The sequence below is a fragment of the Aquarana catesbeiana genome, linkage group LG04, assembly GCF_042186555.1.
Source record: "Aquarana catesbeiana isolate 2022-GZ linkage group LG04, ASM4218655v1, whole genome shotgun sequence".
NCBI classification, from domain to species: Eukaryota; Metazoa; Chordata; class Amphibia; order Anura; family Ranidae; genus Aquarana; species Aquarana catesbeiana.
In genome coordinates this window covers 367,568,433-367,585,914 of record NC_133327.1, presented here as the reverse complement: position 1 = coordinate 367,585,914, position 17,482 = coordinate 367,568,433, and the positions used below count along the sequence as shown (strand labels likewise).

The following is a 17,482-nucleotide window of genomic DNA, read 5'->3' as shown; positions in this document are numbered from 1 at the left end:
TTGTGGACTTGCCTTTTTGGAACTGATGACTCATTGTTTGAGCACTTTGTACTACAAGGTGGTGGGACTGTTCACCATTTATTTATTTTTCTTGGAGTCACCAATAAGTATTTGCTGAGTTACCACATATGTGCTAGTATGATACTAGCCCTTTTGCACTGAGATTTTTTCTTTTCTTTTGTGTCAGTATTTACAATATTTTTTATGTGCTAGTATGATACTAGCCCTCATGCACATGGACTTTGTTTGATTTATATATTTTATTTTGTTCAAATTTTTTATTTTTGTACCCACACTGTATTTGTCACTCATTTCATAGCTTTTTATACGTTTTAGGCTATTTTGTTTCTTCAGTTTATTCGGATTTAGTGCTCATTAGACTGCACTTTATTACATTTCATCACACTTTTATATTTTGTATAATTTTTCCATTTTGTCTTTTGGAACTGATGACTCATTGTTTGAGCACTTTGTACTACAAGGCGGTGGGACTGTTCACCATTTATTTATTTACTTGGAGTCACCATCAAGTATTTGCTGAGTTACTACATATGTGCTAGTATGATACTAGCCCTTTTGCACTGAGATTTTTCTTTTCTTCTGTTTCAGTATTTACATTATATTTTTTATGTGCTAGTATGATACTAGCCCTCATGCTCATTATACCTTTATATTTTGTATAATTTTTTCATTTTTCATTCACCTCTCTATACATTTGAGCTAGCCCCTTCCCCTTCCTCCTCCTTCCTTCCCCTCTTATCATAGCGCAATCACCATTTACTTTATTCATACCACTTTTTTCTGTTTGCATCAGCCATTTAGGTGTTGCAGCAGTGCCCCTTAGCATAGGTATTTCTGATAGCGCAGGAGTTTCTTCATCTTTTATCCATTGGTGGTGTGTTTTGTCCCTTGGACACAGTGCATCACCGATCATGTGATTAGCTATGTCCAAATCAGTGCGAGAGGAGAGCTGAAAAACAGCATTTCTCATCGGGGACAGCTGCACTGACCATCAGGGCACTGATCATCAGTGCCCTGATGATAAGTGCAGCCCCATCAGTGCCCATCAGTGATGCCTGTCAGTGCCCACCAGTGCTGCCAATCAGTGCCCATCAGTGATGCCTGTCAGTGCCCACCAGTGCTGCCAATCAGTGCCCATCAGTGCCGCCTGTCAGTGCAATCTATCAGTGCTGCATATTAGTGCATCCTCATCAGTGCAGCTTCATCTGCGCACATCAGTGATGCCTGTCAGTGCCCACCAGTGCTGCCAATCAGTGCCCATCAGTACCGCCTGTCAGTGCGATCCATCAGTGCTGCATATTAGTGCATCCTCATCAGTGCAGCTATATCAGCGCACATCAGTGAAGTAGAAAAATTACTTTACAAAATTTTAATCGCAAACTAAGAAAAATTTTTTTTTCAACATTTTCTGTCTTTTTTGTTTGTTTAGCAAAAAAATAAAAAACCCAGTGGTGAATAAATACCAGCAAAAGAAAGCTCTGTCTCAAAAAAATGATAAAAACTATGTTTGAGTACAGCATTGACTGTGCAAAGTCATTCAAAGTGTGACAACACTGAAAGCTGAAAATTGGCATGGGCACGAGCAGGTGAACGTGCACTGTAGTTGAATGCATTTACTCCTCACTACCTCTGTTCTTGATCTTAGCATCATATTGAAAATACTGCTCTCCTGAACCTTATTCACACCCTTATTGTATTTAAAGATTTCAATCATATATCCCATTTCCCTTCTTTCCCCAAGACTGTACATATTAGGTTCCTGAAGTCTCTCCTAATATTTTGTTATCTCCAGACTTTTCACCATTTTTGTTGCCCATCTCTGGATTTGTTCTATCTTATCAATATCTTTTTTTTTAGTGAGGTCTCCAGAACTGGACCCAGTATGCTAAATGAGGTATAACTAAAGATCTACAGTGCCTTGAAAAAGTATTCATATCCCTTGAAATTTTCCACATTTTGTAATGTTACAACCAAAAATGTAAATGTATTTTATTGGGATTTTATATGATAGACCAACACAAAGTGGCACATAATTGTGAAGTGGAAGGAAAATGATAAATGGTTTTCAACACTTTTTACAAAAACCTATCTAAAAAGTGTGGCGTGCATTTCTATTCAGACCCTTTTACTTTGATACCCCTAACTAAAATCCAGCGGCACTAAGTGCCTTTAGAAGTCACGTAATTAGTAAATAGAGTCCACCTGTGTGTAATTTAATCTCAGTATAAATACAGCTGTTCTGTGAAGCCCTCAGAGGTTTGTATCCCAAGCTTTGAACATCTCACGGAGCACTGTTCAATCCACCATCAAAATGGAAAGAGTATGGTACAACTGCAAACCTACCAAAACATGGCTGTCCACCTAAACTGACAGGCCAGGCAAGGAGAGCATTAATCAGAGATGCACCCAAAAGCCCATGGTAACTCTGGAGGAGCTGCAGAGATCCACAGCTCAGGTGGAGAATCTGTACACAGGACAACTATTAGTCATGCACTCCACAAATCTGGCCATTTTGGAAAAGTGACAAGAAGAAAGCCATTGTTGAAAGAAAGCCATAAGAAGTTCCGTTTGCAGTTTGCGAGAAGCCATGTGGGGGACACAGCAAACATGTGGAAGAAGGTGCTCTGGTCAGATGAGACCAAAATTGAATGTGTTGGCCTAAAAGCAAAACGAAAAACTAACACTGCACATCACCCTGAACACACCACCCCCACCGTGAAACATGGTGATGGCAGCATCATGTTGTGGGGATGCTTTTTCTTCAGCAGGGACAGGGAAGCTGGTCAGAGTTGATGGGAAGATGGATGGAGCCAAATACAGGGCAATCTTGGAAGAAAACTGGTTAAGAGTCTGCAAAAGACTTGAGACTGGAGGCGGAGGTTCACCTTCCAGCAGGACAACGACCCTAAACATACAGCCAGAGCTACAATGGAATGGTTTAGATCAAAGAATATTCATGTGTTAGAATGGCCCAGTAAAAGTCAATTGAGAATCAGTGGCAAGACCTGAAAATTGCTGTTCAGATGCTCTCCATCCAATCTGACAGAGCTTGAGCTATTTTGCATAGAAGAATGGGCAAAAATGTCACTCTCTAGATATGCAAAGCTGGTAGAGACATACCCAAAAAGACTTGCAGCTGTAACTGCAGCGAAAGGTGGTTCTACAAAGTATTGACTCAGGGGAGTTGAATACAAATGCACGCCACACTTTTTTAAATGTTTATTTGTAAAAAGTTTTGAAAACTATTTATCATTTTCCTTCCACTTCACAATTATGTGCCACTTTGTGTTGGTCCATCACATAAAATCTCAATAAAATACATTTACGGTTTTGGTTGTAACATGGCAATATTTCAAGGGGTATGACATTTTTTTCAAAGCACTGTATATAGGGAACTCAGGACCTCTTTTCTGTGCTGGTGATCAATCTAGTGATGCACCATAAAATTCTATTCACTTTTCCCACTGCTTTGCCACTCTGCTAATTTTGCAATCTGAAAAAACTATCCACAATCTTTTTCCTTTGTAGCTTTTGCCAACACTATACTCTATCAAGATATAATCATTTCCCTTGGGATTAATAAAATACTCTGAATCAGAGATTATTTTTACTAAGTGCATTATTGTACATTTAGAAACATTAAACTGTAGTTTCAACTGCTTTGACCAACCTTTTAGCAATGTCAAACTATGTTCCACGTTACAGACACCTAAAGTTAACTTTATGGCCAGTTTCACACTGATGCACTACAGTTTGGACGCAGCAAAGATGTATCCATGGTTTTCGCATGTTTTGCACACAGATTTAGCCATGTTCTCATTGACTTTCTTTTTGGTTGCACGTTTTCTGAAAGCGCACCAAAGATGCAGCATACCAAAACTACAGCGCAGCAGTGTGAAATAGTAGGTCTGCCCAATACTAATTTTAGCAAAGGACAGAGTCTGGTAGGTTAAATTCCCTTGATGTTGTGTAACTAAACGAAACGTATGTCGAGGCGCATTGCGGTCACATTACTTCCAGGTCCAGAACTTCCAGTTTTATCCTAACCACAGTAGTGGAACGCACGCCGACCCACGAGTCGGGCGGTGAGCGTTCCTGCTTAGTGATACATGCGGGCTATCCCCAGTACCGGGAGAAGGCACATATTAATGTAAGCAGGCATTCTGTTACTTGTTTTTATTAATTAATAAAACAATTTTACGCTATGGATCCTTCATTCTGGTATTTTTGATGGGTATCATGAAGGAGAGGTGGATATAAACTCAAAGTCTCCTGTTATCTCCATTGATGTTCAAGCAAGTCTAAAGATCCTACCCACTAAAGCGCTGTTTGACCTTCTTTTTCATTAAAGAGGTCATATTCGTCTGGTGAGTAGGAAATCTTTATCAAGCACATCGGGTGTATTCTGCAGATTTACTGCCATACGGTGAAGGCATAATCATTTTTGTAACTTTGAAAATATCACTGAATAACTTATGGACTTCAGAAAGGACTGGTTTATTATTCAATCATAATAACACTGAGCATGTTGCACTTTACTATTGGTTGTGAAATTGATTGTCTATTATATGTTATTGTTGAATGAATTGTGTTCACATCACTATATCATTAGCGCCCCCTCACTTCTGTTCATTATTACTAAAGTTAGCATGTCTATACTTTAAGGGGAGCAGCGCTATTAGTCATTTTTATTTTTTTCACTTTGTTTGTTGGCTTTGCTGTTTTTTTTTTCAATATTTCCAAGCCTTATTATAGGCATACCTGTAGGTACAAGTCAAAAATAAGATTTTATTACCACTTTAAAGGATAAGTTCACTTTTCAAAAAATTCAAATAAATGCACATTTTTTGTTGCAGGAGCCTGTAAAGCATTGCACCACCAATCTGCTGATTCGTCAGATATAGCGTCATCAGGGGCACATAGGGTGGAGCCATGCACACATGCTACCACGCATGCGCTATCCCTTGTCGGCCATTTTGCTTTCTGGAGGAAGTTCGAGTTCTGGAGTTATTACATGCTTTTATATCATCTATCCATGTGAGTGTAATTTTACTAATTTAATTAATCTTGTTTTACAATATTACACTATGTGGAGTATCCTTTCATTTCATGCCCCTTATTATGGATTCTAACACTGTGTGGGAGCCTGGATCATAGTGAGTTTGTATCAGTTGCTGAGGCTTCAGTGTACCACAATCCCTACGGTGCTTTGTTACCTGGAGATTGCCGAGGATTGCTTCACAACCTGGGATGTTGGCACTGTTATTGTATATTGAAGTGCATTCAGACCACTTAAAGAATACGTTACCCCACCATTTCATATTCTTGATATGTGCCTGCTGTACCAAGTACTTGTATGAAAAAGTTACCTGTTCTCTTTGTATTGCTTCCTTTGTGTGAAATCCCTGATGTTCCTTTCAGTCCCTCTGCTTTCCGATTAAAAACGGATCACACTAAGCATGAGAACACAGAGTAGTCAGTCCTCTAGCTAGGCTGGGAACTCGGCCTACTCTCCCCCAATGATCAGGATTCTGCTCACACGCCATCCCCCTGCAAAGTCTATCACTGGGAAGTTCAATATACTGCTGTTGCTCCTGTCCCACCTCTCTGTGCTTCTGAGACTAGAGATTATGTGATCACATAATTTTTTTTTTTAACTCTATACACAAATGTTTTGTCTTTCACTTCCATTTTAATCTGAATGATTTGTTTTACAAGGTGAGGGTTTACATACGCTTTAAGAAAGGAAGTTACACATGTTCCGGTAAGCGCAGCATAAGCCTGATTGGTGACAGATTACCTATAAAGTTGACCCTGGTGGTATGGATGTGTCATAGCCATCATCACATAACATTAATGAAAAAACTGCATAAACCTCTAAAGGGATTTTTAAGGCAATGAAAACTAAAGATTATTAAAATAAATGTTTATTATAAATATATGTAAAAATAGGTTGCATGATTACAAAAGGTCAATAGAATAATTGAAGATAACACATAGCAGAATATTAAAGAAGTGTATACATGAAAACACCAAAGAACAAGAATCGGAGAAAGTGATACATAACACTACCTGATACAATCACCACAGACGAGAAACCGTGGTGTCGAGTAGTGAAATTCCAACGCATTTCAACATGCACAATTCAGAGAAAAAGTCTTCTTCAGGGAATGTATCACAGTCTAAATGAAATAAAAAAACAGCAATATTATAGGCTGTGTAAAATTATGTAAGTAGCTCACATATTGCGGCTCACAATCTACTCACATCCTCCCAATGCACTTCAAGGGTTAATTACATCTCCCGTGTCAAGGCGAGAGGTCCTAGTTCTCCATGAGTTAACAGTGTCCAAAATCCTCTACAGGACGGCTGGATATATAATTGCAAACCAAATATTGGTGTTCCAGCATCAAATATTAGATGTCTGTGTATAACAGGGTAAAAGGGTGAAAACGTAAGGACAGAGACCTAGTTGAGAAGCAAGGGGGGTAATAGAAAGGGGCCCCCCTTCCTCTATGCTAGTATTGAGGTGTAAGACGAGTAACTTACTTTGAACAAGAAGTATAGGTCAGATACCTCTGGAGCAATCTGCATACCCTGATGTCCCTCGGCGGTAACCGAGGGAAGGAGTGATGTCGTGTGCCGTCCCTGGCGTCCTTATATATGGTGTGGGCAGGGATGGGTCGCTGTGTCAGCCTATGGCACGGCGAGCCTGGAATCACCGCCGACAGGAAAGTCCAACGTCGTCACGCCGCGCGTTCCCATAGCAACGGACACTGCCACTGGCATCGCGCATGCGCACCGCGGTGGCGTGCCTCACAGGGACGCACAGCAGACTGAATGGGCGGCCGCCATGATGGAAAGCGAAAATAGAGTCACCGCGGCTCCCCTCTACCCCAATTCTTGAAATGTGCTTTGAGCGGGGCCCCCTGTGTCGGTGGTTACTAGTCCTGGCCTTTCCCCCCCCTTTTTTCCACCCTGGATGTCCTGGGTGGATCAGGGGGATGGCCCTCTAGGTGTCACAGGCCCCTGGTAGAAACCCCGGTATCCCAACGTCCACCCCCTCTATGCCTTCCCGCTGACCGGGATTCACCATCCCGGTTGGCGGTTCCATGGGCACATTTTCCATCTTTGGGGTGCGAGGATTTCCTCCTTCCTGCAGTGTGGACACCGCGCCAGCTGCACCGCAATGCTTGCTTGGCTCGGTGACACCTCACCGCAGGCTCTCCAACTATGGGCACGGCCCCTTTCCATCATGGTCGCTGGCCCATTCAGTCTGCTGTGCATCCCTGTGACGCACGCCACTGTGATGCCAGCGCCGGCATCCGTTGCTATGGGAACGCGCGGCGTGACGACATTGGACTTTCCTGTCGGCTGTGATTCCAGGCTCGCCGCGCCATAGGCTGACGCGGCGGCCCATTCCTGCCCACACCATATATAAGGACGCCAGGGACGGCACATGGCGTCACTCCTTCCCTCGGTTACTGCCGAGGAACACCAGGGTATGCGGATTGCTCCGGACGTATCTGACCTATACTTCTTCTTCAAAGTTACTCATCTTACACCTCAATACTAGCATAGAGAAAGGGGGGCCCCTTTCTACTACCCCCCCCTTGCTTCTCAACTAGGTCTCTGTCCTTACGTTTTCACCGTTACCCTGTTATACACAGACATCTAATATTTGATGCTGGAACGCCAACATTTGGATTGAAATTATATATCCAGCCATCCTGTAGAGGATTTTGGACACTGTTAACTCATGGAGAACCAGGACTTCTCGCCCTGACATGGGAGATTTAATTAACCCTTGAAGTGCATTGGGAGGATGTGAGTAGATTGTGAGCAGCAATATGTGAGATACATACATAATTTCACACAGCCTATAATATTGCTGTTTTTTTATTTCATTTAGACTGTGATACATTTCCCTGAAGACGACTTTTTCTCTGAATTGAGCATGTTGAAACGCGTTGGAATTTCACTACTCGACACCACGGTTTCTCGTCTGTGGTGATTGTATCGGGTAGTGTTATGCATCACTTTCTCCGATTCTTGTTCTTTGGTTTTTTCAGGTATGCACTTTTTTAATATTCTGCTATGTGTTATCTTCAATTATTCTATTGACCTTTTGTAATCATGCAACCTATTTTTACATATATTTATAATAAACATTTATATTAATAATCTTTAGTTTTCATTGCCTTAAAAATCCCTTTAGAGGTTTATGCATTTTTTTCATTAATGTTATGGGATGATGGCAATGACACATGCATACCACCAGGGTCAACTTTATATATAATTTCAATTGGGTGGACAATACACCCATACCTTATCTCTGACCCCGGTGGCTGGATGTGGACCCTTTGAAGGTATTTTGAACAAACCTTAGTGATTCCAGTCCACTTATTTTTTCTCTCCATGTAATTATCTATTGGGGGGGGATTGGTGTACTTGAAACCAGGAGAAGCTTTTTTTCTTCCTGGTTTTTTGATTTGTTTATTTATTTATATCTCTGTCTGGTCATTTGGACTTTACCAGGGGAGAACCACAGAGGACCTGCAGGGAGGGGAATGGGAGGAGTTTATGGCCAACATCCAGAAAAGTTTTCAAGGGAAAGAGCAAGTTATTTCTGACCTAATCTTCACTTTTCTCTAGTCTGACTAAAATTTGGGGAAAAAAATCTGCCCTACATTGGCATATCGAATCTCTGGGGAGATATATCAGAGAGGGAATAAATCCAATTGGGCTGAGAATCCAAATATTTCCCATCCTAGAGAATATCTCCAAAGAATTAAATAACTGGGAGAGCAAACAGAATGATTGCTCTATGAATCTCATGTTACTATTACAGAATGAATATAGACAACAGCTAGAGGGCATGAATGCGGAAATTAGTATATTATATGAACGACTCGCCCCACTTAAACAACATGAGGAATATGCCGTGTATGAAAAGAAATTAAAAGATCACCTGGAAACTTTCGGTAAAGCCATCCTCATCAAAAAAGAAAAGAAATATTGGAGAGACAAGAATACTTTCAGAGAGGGTAGGGCCTACAGGTGGAATACAGACAAAAAAAACAAAAAAAGAAATTTAAGGACGTCGCACCATGAGAACACGAATAAATCGAATGATTATCTATCGGACACACCCTCTAACTCCTTCTCCTCAGCTTCCTCACACACAGACCAATTCCGAGGTAAATGAAAGGGACCCTTCGCAAAACAACAGGAGTTGGAGGGAGAGATCAAACAAAGCAACAAAAAACGTACTACGGACCCAAAATCAATGGAGTCATCACGGGGTGGCGGACCCAGTACGGCAAAAAGTGTACCTCACGGCAATTCAAGAGGCCCATCCTCCAACCAAGGTAAAGGGAATAGGAGAGACCAAGGGGCCTATCCGAAGACTCAGCAAACACAACTGGACAGTTTTTTAGACAAGAACAACAGTCCATTACAGAATCCACTGTCTCTCACACAACTTACGATGATCCCCACAATACCCCCAATTCGAAAGGAAGACTGAATGTCATCAATCTTTCCTCACATTCTTTAACAATGGCCGAACGAGAGGTATTATCCTTGGGTCTATCCTTCTGCCCTAATCGGGGCATGGATAGTTTTGAGACCATCAAGGATATTCACCTATTCGCTAGGAAGCTGTTGCTCAAAAGTCTCTATACCAAACAATCACTGAACCAGAATTGGCACCCAACTTGAAAGCAGCTGACTTCAAAGCCCTAAGAGATTTGAATTTATTATTACAAGAGAATAATGTCTTGGAGGACTTCTGGGAGGAAGAACTAGGAAATGAAGAGAGTGATGAGGAGGAGGTAGAAGAGGGTGACAAATCTACTAGATATCCGGACAAAAAATGTAAAAAGAAATCACACAAGTTTCCACCTCTTAACCTTAACCCTGCGATAGCTTTATTTGTGAAACAAACCACCAGAGAAATTGAGAAATTAGATAGATTAACGACCAGAAATAATCTCAGCCCGGAACTTCGACATGCACTGAAAACCCTCAAAAATGATATGGGCATCACGATTAAGGCATCCGACAAAGGGGGAAACATTGTCCTGATGGACTATGAAAATTATGAAAAGATGTGCCTCAAGATACTCAACAATACCAAATGTTACAAAAAAATCTCCCCGTCAGTAGTGGAAAGATTTAATCAGGAATTCCTATGCCTGGTTGATGAATCCCTCAATGAGGGCGCCATCAATAGGGATATATGGGAATTTATACGAACACGGCATCCCCGTTTACCTACATTTTATGCCTTGCCGAAGGTGCACAAAAAATTGGATGACCCACCAGGGAGGCCAATCATCTCCGGCAATGGCTCTATTACGGAAGGCATCAGTCAAATCATAGATCATCATCTCAGACCCCACATGATGGATCTACCTTCTTACACTAGAGACACGATACATCTATTACAAATTTTAGACAACCTGGTCATCCCTTATTGCGCTCTATTGGTCACCATCGATGTAGAATCACTCTACAATAGCATTCCACACGATGCAGGAATTGCTGCCATTGAACGGGTCCTGAAGCAACGGGCCACCACGGACTGGAAATTCAACGCTTTTGTGCTTCGGATGTTGGAATTAATTTTGAAACACAACACCTGTTTAATCAGGGGCTCCCACCACTTCCAGGGACAGGGGGTGGCTATGGGGACTTGCTGCGCACCCTCATATGCTAACCTGTACCTGGGGGAGTGGGAGAAGGACTTTCTACTTGGAGAAAAATCGTCTATGTGCTCTTGCCACATCTGCACGTGGACGAGATACATTGAAGACGTATTCATCATCTGGGAGGGCCAGAGAGTGAACTCAGACTGCTTAGGCTGCATGAATCAAAACAGCCTTAATCCTTTTTTTCACCATGAGATATGATTCTAGAGAGGTCAACTTTCTAGATATCACCATTTCAAAAGATCACATCGGAAGACTCTCAAGCAGGCTATAAAGGAAAGAGACGGTTGGTAACACACTGCTACATGCAGACAGCTTCCACCCAGAGCCACTGAAGAAGTCCATCCCATTTAGCCAGTTTCTGAAGCTGAAAAGGAATTGTAGCACATATGAAGACTTCCAACGAGAATCCGATGAATTGACCATCAGATTAATAGATAGAGGGTACACGAAATCAGCCCTCAAAAAGGCATTTAATCAAGTTAAAAACACAGACAGACAGAGCTTAATCTTCAAGACGAAAAATCCAAAGAAAGAAGATATGACTAGAATCATGAGATTCTCCAATGAACACAACAAAATAAGGAAGATCATCTCCAAGCATTGGTCAATTCTCATGGAGGATCCGATCGTGGGTAGGCTGGTTACTTCTAAACCCCAAATCACGTACAAAAAAGCAGGTTCCATTGGGAACATGCTCACATAAAGTGAATACAGGGGTTATGCAAGAAGAGACCCTTGTAAAACTTGGGGTACATACCCATGTGGGTCTTGTTCACAGTGTGGAGTCATTGGAAGGAGGACCACGATATTATTACCTAATGGAAGAAACTTTCAACTACGTAATTTTGCTAATTGCAGAACACAGGGAGTCATGTACTTGATGCAATGCCAATGTGGGGCCTTCTATGTCGGGAAAACCCGACAAGAATTTGGCAAAAGAGTTGAAAAACACATGCACAGTATGGGCATTGGTAATCTCTATCTTCCGTTAGGAAGACATGTAGCCAGACAACACAACTATAGAATGCCCAAAGTAAATTTTACAGTACTGGACAGACTCCACATATCAATTGGGGGGATGACTGGAACAAGATCCTGCTCCAGCAAAAAATGCGCTGGATCAGGTGTCTTAGGGCCACCACCCCCCCTGGTTTAAATGAAACAGAGAGCTTCAGGCCCTTCTTGGATGGCTTTAGTTCGGGCAAAACCGACTAGAGGTCGTTTTTTTGTCTCCCTTGTCTTTTTCCATGTCCTTAGTCTCAATAAAAACAACCCCCCCCATCGCTCTGACCTTTCTTCTCATGGGGTATCCCATGCGAACCCTTGGTTCGTTCATTGGAATCGAGGTATGAGATCTATCACCCAAAGGGTTTTCTCATATATATTTATATATGTTTTTTTTTGCTGTCTCATCGCCACCTGATTTTGCCTATGCTTCCTGGGCCAACTCGGGATGGTGTTATGAGATTCACTACTGTTCTTCAATTGACTGTTTTTCATTTCATTGAATGACTTTATTGCTACATTATATCTCTTGGTGTCGATCAGGGCCACCAAGTAGTAGTTTGTTTTGATCTCTTCATCCCTCATGCATTTCTGGGTTGCCCGATGCGGGGGTAGAGTGTCCTGTCCCCGAGGGTTTTCCCAGTGGGAAGGGTATTTACCCTCTTTGTCCTGTCCCTGCCCGGCACAGGGGGTGACTCTATTTTCGCAGCGGCAATCTACCCCAATGCTCGAAATGTGCTTCGAGCGGGGCCCCCTGTGTCGGTGGTTACTAGTCCTGCCCCCCTTTTTTCCACCCTGGATGTCCTGGGTGGATCAGGGGGATGGCCCTCTAGGTGTCACAGGCCCCTGGTAGAAACCCGGGTATCCCAACATCCACCCCCTCTATGCCTTCCTGCCAACCGGGATTCACTATCCAGGTTGGCGGTTCCATGGGCACATTTTCCATCCTTGGGGTGGGGGGATTTCCTCCTTCCTGCAGTGTGGACACCGCGCCAGCTGCGCCGCAATGCTTGGCTGGCTCGGTGACACCTCACCGCAGGTTCTCCAACTATGGGCATGGCCCCTTTCCTTCATGGCGGCCGGCCCATTCAGTCTGCTGTGCATCCCTGTGATGCACGCCGCCGCGCGCATGCACGATGCCAGCGGCGGCATCCGTTGCTATGGGAATGCGCGGGGCGACGACGTTGGAATTTCCTGTCGGCAGTGATTCCAGGCTCGCTGCGCCATAGGCTGACGCGGCGGCCCATCCCCGTCCACACAATATATAAGGACGTCAGGGACGGCACACGGCGTCACTCCTTCCCTTGGTCACCGCCGAGAGACACCAGGGTATGCGGATTGCTCCGGACGTATCTGACCTATACTTCTTCTTCAAAGTAAGTTACTTATCTTACACCTCAATACTAGCAAAGAGGAAGGGGGGCCCCTTTCTACTACCCCCCTTGCTCCTCAACTAGGTCTCTGTCCTTATGTTTTCACCCTGTTATACACAGACATCTAATATTTGATGTTGGAACGCCAACATTTGGATTGCAATTATATATCCAGCTGTAGAGGATTTTGGACACTGTTAACTCATGGAGAACCAGGACCTCTCGCCCTGACACGGGAGATGTAATTAACCCTTGAAGTACATTGGGAGGATGTGAGTAGATTGTGAGCAGCAATATGTGAGATACATACATAATTTTACACAGCCTATAATATTGCTGTTTTTTTAATTTCATTTAGACTGTGATACATTTCCCTGAAAAAGACTTTTTCTCTGAATTGAGCATGTTGAAACGCGTTGGAATTTCACTACTCAACACCACGGTTTCTCGTCTGTGGCGATTGTATCGGGTAGTGTTATGTATCACTTTCTTCAGATTCTTGTTCTTTGGTTTTTTCATGTATGCACTTTTTTAATATTCTGCTGTGTTATCTTCAATTATTCTATTGACCTTTTGTAATCATGCAACCTATTTTTACATATATTTATAATAAACATTTATTTTAACCATCTTTAGTTTTCATTGCAATAAAAATCCCTTTAGAGGTTTATGTAGTTTTTTCGGTGACACATTACCTATCCTGTGATTCCCAGCTTCCATCACAGCATGAGGGACTTTTACCCTGATTAACCGTTTTGCAACCTTCTCATTTTTTGACTCTGTTTGTTCTCTCTGGTGTCACATATTTATTTATTAGCTTATTTTGTCGCGTAATATTGTGTGACTAAAATGTGGTTATTATTTGTTTATTCACAATTTTACTTTAAGTACTGTACAGTTTTAGGTTGTATGCGCTGCACTTTTTTGATGTTTATTTTTGTGTCTGGTATCAGAGGTATAGTGTTCAGCAGCTTTTGTTTATTAGATATTTATTTTTGTTTCTTTCTTTCTTTAGCATATATTCACCTGTCTTTTTCTCCCTTACCACTCCATTCAGCTGTGGTGGGCTAATAATATTTTCTGTTCTTTAGACTGTGGCCGTTTATGAGACAGCTTTGCTAAGGAAGTAAATTTATTTGCATTTTGTGTTTTTTCCTTTCATATACTTTGCTGTTCACTCACAGGCATTTGTACTTTACAAACTACCAATAGCTTTTTTGGTTAGATATACAATAAGCACTGTTGTCTTCCTGCAAGGGGACGAGCGACTTACCCTCTGCTGCCAGAAAGAGAGAGAACTGCTCGAATGGTATCTCTGACATTCTGGAACAGCTTTGCATTTCTTTCAATGAATACAAGGCGTCTCTGGTTAGCCGAAGAAGACAGATGGGTAGATGATGTCATGATCCTCACCATATCCAATCAGCAAATGCCTTGTATTCATTGAAACAAAAAAATACAAGGGTGTTCCTAAATGGCACAGATGCCATACGAGTGACACTCTCTGATTCTGGCAGCATCGTTCATACCTGTGTTGGAAGAAAACAGCACTTACTGTGTGTAGCACAAACTACTATAGTCTGTTACAGCATCCCAGCAGCCAGACTGTTCTGGCATACAAATAAATATATTTTAGCCAAGCTGGCCCAAACAAACAATTAGAGGTTTGAGACCTCATAGCTTGGGTGGTATGTTGTGTGTTAATGCACTTTCCCTCAGTTTGTCCTAACTGCACTTAGTTATTTTTCAGAATAGCTTTCTGTTCTATGAATAAACCTGTTTCAAAGAAACAACTAAAAAGTAAGAAATATGTTTTAAAATTTTTTTTGTAGGTATGCTGTGTGAATGGGAACACATGACAAACATATAGTGGGGTTTTTCCTAAATGCGCGCGCAAAAGTGAAAATATGATTTAAAGCTGTGGTTTGTCAATACAGTGCAAGAAAGCAGCATATATTCATGTTTCCTTCTCACTTCCCCATTTAGCTTCCAACTAAGTTACCCAATACGCATGTGAAGCACTCCTCATTGTCTCATGTGACAACACTGGGGCTTGGTCATTGGCTCAATGCTTTCACATGGGGTGGGGTGAGTCCACAGTAACTGGAGAGATTCAGACCAGAGTTGTCGGTTCATTAAATAGAAAGTGTACACGTCATACAGGCACTGATGTGAACACACAAAGAAGAACCAAAGTAGGTAGTAATCAGTAGAAGACTTGGGTTTTAGGCATCATGTGATTGTGGCTTAAAGTGGTTGTAAAGTCAGAGTAGGATTACTGCTAGCCCCTCTGTTATACCAAGGTATACTATACAGTGTTAGGCCCCTTTCACACTGGGGCGGTGGGGGCGTCGGCGGTACCGTCGTTCTTGCAGCTGTATTCGGCCGCTAGCGGTGCGGTTTTAACCCCCGCTGGCGGCCGAAAAAGGGTTAAAATCACTTGTACAGCGCGGCTATAACCGTGGTATTGCCGCGGTATAGCCGCGCTGTCCCATTGATTTCAATGGGCAGGAGCGGTTTAGGAGCAGTGAATACACCGCTCCTTCACCACTCCAAAGAAGCGGTTTGCAGGACTTTTTTCACCGTCCTGCCAGTGCACCGCTTCAGTGTGAAAGCCCTCGGGCTTTCACACTGAACAAACAGCGGAGGGTGTTTAGGGGCGGTTTGCAGGCGGTATTTTTAGCGCAATACCGCCTGCAAACCGCCCCAGTGTGAAAGGGGTCTAAGTGTTTGTTTAAAATGATGCCGATAAATAAGTTATTTCACATTGCCTCTGTGTGGTCACGTGACCTCCTGCCATTTCCTCCCCTCGATCTAAGGGCTACAGAGGGAGGGGCTGAGATCCCCTCTCATGTCACCTGGGAGGTCACTTGACCGCTGTGCTGTCCGCTCAGCCCCTCCTGCTTTAGTTCTTAGATCGGGGATGGAGAGCGTAGGGAGGTCACATGACCTGCACAGAGGCGATCTGAAAGAAGATATTTAGTGGCATCATTTTAAACAAACATTTACACTATGTAGTATACCTTGGTATAATAGAGGAGCTGGCTGTAATCCTGCTCTGACTTTACAGCCAGCTACTTATAGTGGCAGGAGGGGAGGGGCGGGAGGAGATTTCTCACACACAGGAGCTGATAGGCAGGGAGAGAGGGGGGAGAGAAGAGAGACTGCAGGATGATGGAGGCACGTAAACTGACCACGGTATCATGGATCAGCAGCTATGATTACCGGGGTCAGTTCACCTAGGGGGACACAGGAACAGGCAAGATCAACCAGTTTTTTTTACAGCATTAAGGGACAGATTCTTTATTATTATTTTTAGGGTTACAACCTCTTTAAGGTAAGTAAAAAAAAAAAAGGCTTTTTGAGAAGGATTTATTTTTTAAGAATCCAGGTAGAGGGAGGAGTGAGGAAGGGGTGTGAAAATTAAAGTGGAAGTAAGCTTCCATCACTAACTTTTACCTATGGGTAAGCCTATAAAAAGGCTTACATATAGCTAGTGTAAATATCTCCTAAACGGGCACTGGCCATGAACCAGGAAGCAAGATGGGTGAAAATGGGAGCGCCTGCAACTTTGACATCTCAGTGCTGGAAAAGCTTAGTTTTAAGGTAAGTTTAACAAAGTATGCGATGCATACTAGCACATTATGACATTACCTTGTAGGGTAAGAAAAAAGGAAAAAAAAATGTCCAGCGGTTTACAACCACTTTAAAGTGAACCTGCTACTCCACCTTGCTAATGTTTGATTTACCTACCAACCAGTGTCTACCTAAAAATAAAATGTTGGTTTAAGATAAGCTGACCTCTACGTTTCCATTTCGTCATTCTTCCACAAAATGACCTATATCAAAATACATTACTTCTGTGCATGTCACATTCTATTAAGAGTAGGAGATAAATATTTCATATACTAAATGTGTAAAACATAATCGTGTTTAGTGTATACTGTTTTGGAAAGTGACCTTCATGGCTAACAATTTTCCAATTCATTTTTCAACAGTTTCAAAATTAGTTTGTCTCATACTCAGTTTTCATTACTCATTATGTTGATACTCCATATCTATGCTAGTCCTCATCAGGCCCCTATTCTCTCCCTTCCTCTCCTCAAAATATCACCTTTCTTCTCGTTCCAGGAGAAAATTGATTAATTGTACCACTTCCCATGAGCTATCCTACCATATCTCATCTAATTCTTCAATTCATTTAGCATATTAAATAAAGTTTATCCCCTACTATGATGGGATGTTTGATGTGGAAATATTATATTAAATCCTGGGTATAGAGGAAGATAAAACTGGTAAAGAAATATGAAAAAAAAACTTCTTTCGGATAGACTATTTAAGTACAAAAAATACAGCACCAGCTAA

At 42.2% G+C, this 17,482-nt stretch overlaps 1 protein-coding gene across 1 annotated transcript in view; it reads right to left on the bottom strand.

Moving 5' to 3' along the window:
- Nucleotides 1-17,482, bottom strand: part of AFG1L (AFG1 like ATPase) — a 230,022-nt gene that overhangs the window by 99,713 nt on the left and 112,827 nt on the right. The gene's annotated exons all lie outside the window — the stretch shown is intronic.